We start from the raw sequence: 5994 nt of genomic DNA on the forward strand, positions 1-5994 counted from the left end.
ACTGTTAACTGGAGTATTGTTAAGTATTATTGCTTGCATTTAGTGGATATTATAGCTGTTAAAAAGTTTTTCTCACTAAACGTTTTCAATTACAGACGCAAAATACCTTTTGTTGTTGTTGTTGCTGTTGTCTTGTCTCAACTAGGATAATAGTTAACCACAAAAGTTAGGTCCATACATAGGATATTGATGCCAACCGTTTATTTTAGAACCAGCTGAGATCTCCTGTGTGACACACCCTACAATCACATGCTGAATTCAAACACTTAACAGTATATTTACTATAAGCTCAGACTGTTGTATTTAATTCTGAACTCACAATCATATTTATTATTCATAACTCATAATCATTTTACAAACTATGTTTCTTGACCTTTACATATGGAAAGTAGGTCTTGTCATTTGTCTGCTAACATGGTGGCAGAGTAAAGACACAGTGTGAATATTGCACGCCACAGTTGTGACAGAGCTTCAAGGGTAGTAAGATAACCTCAAGTTATTAGTTATCAGATAACCATTTCCTGCAGCATCATACAAGTCACACTGTCATCTTCAAGAAGTAGCGGCCGTCTGACATGTGGAAACTCATGACGTTACTGCAGGGCCGCTGACAGCTTTGACCGGGCCCAGGACAAAGTGGTCTGAAAGGGCCCCCCAGGCCCATTACACATTGTAATAAGGACCATTAAGGAACCCCCCTCTCTCACTCGGCCCGGGACAAGTGACCCCTCGTCGGCACCCCTGCATTACTGGTAAAGATACCACCAACTCATTGAGGACAAAGAAGTAGGCTGGCCCAGGGATGGGGAACCTTTTTCATTCGAGGGGCCACTTCAAATTCCTCCAAGGGCCTTAAAAGTCCTCAGAGGGCTGTACTATGAACACAAATCAGGATTTCCCCCTGCACTTTAGGCCTATATTGAGGGAAATCACCTTGAAAACAGACCCACCCTCTCTAGGTCCTCTGAATATAACATAATTGTAATGTAAATGTAATTTCTAAGATTCCTTTACAAAATGTCATATTTCATGTGAAGATGCATAACACTGAAATCATATCGGAGATAAAGCCGGATAAAATGGCCTCAAGGGCCGCAAACTGCCCTCGAGACATAGGTTCCCCACCCCTGTCTTAGCCATTTTGCAGTATGCCACTTATGCAAGTAGTGCTTGACCTCTTGGACAGGATGCATGTTCTTATTGTTATGAAATCAATATCTCTGAAAAACTTCTATCTTTCGTCCATTCTAAGTATACTTGGTAACACTTTAATCAAACATTTGTTAGGCATGTTATCGCAATAACTGATTTATTTCCAATTTAACCTTAGTAAAGACCTAATAGGCCTTAGCTTTTGCTTAGTGCATGCCTTACATGTTAATTATGCAGGGATTAACATGTGTATTAGTGCTAATAGATGTAACACTAAAATAAAGTGTTACCATGAGTATAACAACATAGGCTTCACATATAGTCAGGTACACTATGTTAAGATATATGCGTTCGTTCAATTTTTGTGGGGATTTGTAAAACTTTATATTTTTGGAATCCTTAGACCCTAAAGAGTCAGAAAAGCGATGTTTGACAATTTTCAAAAGTCATTAATGCAATAATTTTGGGTCTTGAAAAAGTGGACCCTATCATGCTAAAAACGCCTAGGCTAATTTGCTAATATCTTGATAAATTGAAAATGAAAGTAGGTTTGAGGTAAATATTTTTATAGGAAAAGTTGTTATTCAACATCCTTAGATAGTTCAAAGGGCCCTCTATACAGATTTACCACAAATAATTTAGTTCAGGGCCCAATTTTCATGGATTTTTCATTCAAAAATTAGTGTTTTTTTTCTCAAGCGAGAAAATACTGGTAGATTGGGTTAAACATTTACTTACATGCCTCACCACACACATTTTCCAGTTTATCAGTTACATTGCAGTACAGGGGTTTTTTTTATATTAAAAGTTTCCTTCAATGTTGTGTGTGTCAATATGCAAAGGAGGTGTAATGTACCTAAATATGCGCTAATTTACATGGACACCCAAATTTGACATGTAGACACAGGCCCTAATGTATTAAGCAGAGACTACACTTTTTACATAGACTGAGAGTGTTTGGTGTTCGACAGAGGATAATGTTGTTACTTTTTTACCATGCTGTCCAATCCAGTGGGGTGCACAGACATTTTGGGGGTCAAGTGCTCGAGGTGGGGGGTGGAGGGCATATGGAACTTTCCGGCTGCCTTACTAGGACACCATCAGTTGTGAAAAAAAATCCTCAAAATAACTAAAAAAGGGCCTTTTTTGTCCAGTAGGGTAAAGGGGCAGGTGCTTTAGCACCATCACATTCCTATCTGTGCAAGCATATGATACAATCACTGTTTGGTTTGGAAATCTAACAGTATACTGTAAGTCAAGTCCCGAATCAACAGACTGATCTGCACTGAAAGTAGTGGGGGGTGAGGCAGCACCCCACCCTCCAAGCAACAAACTGTATGAATAGTCTGTACTCAGGAGGTCAGTAACGGGGAGTTACTGTTTACATGTTTCCAAATTCCATTATTCAAAATACAACATTTTGATAAGAGCTGTATTTCCTTACAGTTACTACTTTGTGGGTGGTATCTGGTAATGAAATTACATTTACTGTGAAAGTAAGTGGTAGTTTCTAAAATTACGTTTTGATTTTGATCATTTCACACATTTGATCATTCCATGCATTACCATAAACCACAGTGACATAATGTGTTGGTGTGGCAGTGGCTGTGTGTCTGACAGAAGGAAATGAACATGATGGACTGGACAGCGTAAGTCTTCATGCATTTGTCTCCTGATCAATTATCTACCTTCATTTGTCTGTCCCTGCTGGTAACACTTAATATCCTCCTCGGCTGAGTTTCCCAAAAACCTAACTAATACTTAGGTAGCAGGGCTGAAATGAGTTGAAACATTAGGCTGGGCATTTCTAGCCAAGACAAATCAGAACAGGCATGGAAAGAGACAATGAAGCCTGTGGCAACATTTTTAGTGATCTATTACAACCTATTTTGACCACAAAAGACAAAATCAATATTTAAATCTGACTCTGAGGTCAGCTGTAGTGGCATGAGGACTGATAGAACTGCACTGAGCAGGCCAAAATCATCACCAGTCCACCGGGCAAATGCCCTGTAGGCCATGTTAGGTAGTGGTACTAAGTATGAGGCACCCCTTAGACAATATCAGGGGTAGACATCAATTCAAGTTTATACAATACCTTTCCTTGCACATGCATATACCTGTACAACATGCTTAAACATAATACACGTGTAAGGAAAAGTAGTGTATGTAGGCCTATAAGCTTTTAGTGATGATGTGAGACCTATTCCTGATATACTGACAAGGGGCCGACTCATTATTAAGTGGTATGTAGCCTCTTACTGCAGATGGGCCTGTCAGCAGGCCTATTCACTCTTTGCTGAAAACAATCAACTGACAGCATAACAACATTGCTATGAAAATACAGGGAGTCTTCGGTACAGTAAACGATTAAGACTTGGTCGTACTTTGGTGACAATAAGGTTATAACAGAGGGACTGTGTTAAGGGGTTAAGATTAAGAACGACTTAATACTAATTTATTTGGGGAACCTTAGCCCTGGACAATGTGCAGCACCATCCTGGACAATCTGCTGCACTACAGTGTCTCACAACACTGGGCAGCCTTTCTACTCAAGGGGAACTTGGCAACACAGTGCAACTTACAGTACTAGAGCATTGAGCATCACTCTGCACTATGACACTTTTGTACTTGGGAGGGATTACCTAAATTGCACATTATTACTCTTTTCAATTACTTGCTGATTTCTTTTTGACAGCTAAGTGAAAGTTTCTATGTAGGCCTATGTATGCAGATGTGTCACTGATATGCTGCATTTCTGCAGTTTCTTTTGTACATGCCTATGTTGATGTGTTTATATAATAGGGCCTAATATCTTGGATTTGTGTGATGTGTATTATAAAGTATGGATATTCTGGACACCTGCGTTTCAACTGGAATTAATTGATTCCCTGTACACACACACACACACACACACACACACACACACACACACAAACACACACACACACACACACACACACACACACACACACACACACACACACACACACACTTAACATGGCGGACCGCTAAATGATTTCTCAAAGTAGTGACGGTGACAATGAAAACGAGGATGATGCTCCTTTCTGGTGCTGTGTAGGCCTGTAAGAAGAGTTCATCCCGCTCTGAGAGATTAATCTCCTCTGCTATAGAATCTATCTGCACCCAACTTTGCAGGCCTATTATTAGCAAGAGTGTGAATGTTTGTATCAAGGGATATGATGATCTCATTCATGATTTTGTATGACATCATAGGCATAAAAACAGTCTGAAAAGCCATTTTGTAAGGTCATTGGCAGTATTTTCTGATTTACTGGATAGACTTATTTACTTTATTTTTTGGGGCTTTTTGGCCTTTATTTTTATAGGACAGTGTGAGAGTAGACAGGAAATGATTGGGAGAGAGAGATGGAGTAGGGTCGGGAAATGTCCAGCTGGACTTGAATTGGGGTCCCCGTGGGCAATGTAAGACCAAATGTGGGGGGCTTAGCATGCTGTGCCACAGCGCCCCCCCCCCCCTTCTAAATATTTTTGTATTTAACATAGGCCTATTTTTAAAAAAAAGTAATCATTTTAAACCTGGCTTTTTCAGGCAGACAGATTAGTTGCTTCAAAGTATATGCAAATTAGTGCATATTTAATTAGATATAGCCTAATAAGCATATTTAAACATGACATTAAAGAAAACTTGTAATACATTTTGTTGCGATATCTGTAAGTTTAAAAATGTACCCTATTTACCTGTCCTGTCTCGCCTTAAAACAAAATAAAACATAACAAAAACTTAAGTATGGGTCACTGATCATCCAAAAATGTATGATAATATTTTCTCTCATCCCACATGACAAATTGATTGCTAAAAAATAATTTATAGGTATTCCTGAAGATGAGAGATTGAATAAATTGGTATTAAAAGGTGGCCATTTTGAAAGTCCTATATGGTCACCATAGCAACCCAAAAAACATCGCTCTTCCGATTCCTCACAGTCTAAGGTTTCCAAAAATATATAGTTTTCATAATCCCCCCAAAAATTGAACGAAACTACACAAGATACCTGACTAATATTTCAAGATCATCATTTAACGCTCTGTTTTCCTTTCATTAGTTCATGCACAGCACAGGAATATTTTGGTGCTCATGTAAACCATCTGTAGGCCTAAACACTGACTTCTCTGTGGCACAAATGCACAAAAAAAAATTGCAAACATAAAGTTAGTTGAACAAGCCTACACTAAAGCAACTGGGGTGATAGGAAACACACAGTGACGTGTGTGTGTGTGTGTGTGTGTGTGTGTGTGTGTGTGTGTGTGTGTGTGTGTGTGTGTGTGTGTGTGTGTGTGTGTGTGTGTGTGTGTGTGTGGTGGGTGGGGCGTTACACAGAGTGGGGGAATAGCTCCTCCTTCTGCTCCACTGGCTGCTCGGGACTTGCACTGTAGTGTACAGGAATTCCGAAATTCAGGGAAGTGTAGAAACTTCTGGAATGTTGGAGAACACACTGACCACCTTCAACATAAAGGCAGCAATTTGTGGGTGTGCACGTGAGAGAGTGTGCGTGCATCTGTGTGCATGTATATGGAAATGAATGTGTCTGAAGAAAGTCTCAGAGAGAAGTCTTTGGAACCAAATTTACCCATGAAGTCTAATCTTTGAAGTTAACCCACTTGATACGCCCAATGGTATACAGTCTATCTTAAATGCACCATGCGTACATTAGAACTCGTAGATAATGCCATATGTGTAATTATTTATGAATTACTTGGCCTTTTTGTGACTGGATGGATTTGGGTGCTGATGCAAGAACACAGAGAAACCACGAGTGCAAGAGAGAGAGAGAGAGAGGGGGGGGGGTTGCCCAAATT

The sequence above is a fragment of the Engraulis encrasicolus genome, chromosome 24 (genome assembly GCF_034702125.1).
Source record: "Engraulis encrasicolus isolate BLACKSEA-1 chromosome 24, IST_EnEncr_1.0, whole genome shotgun sequence".
Classification (NCBI taxonomy): Eukaryota; Metazoa; Chordata; class Actinopteri; order Clupeiformes; family Engraulidae; genus Engraulis; species Engraulis encrasicolus.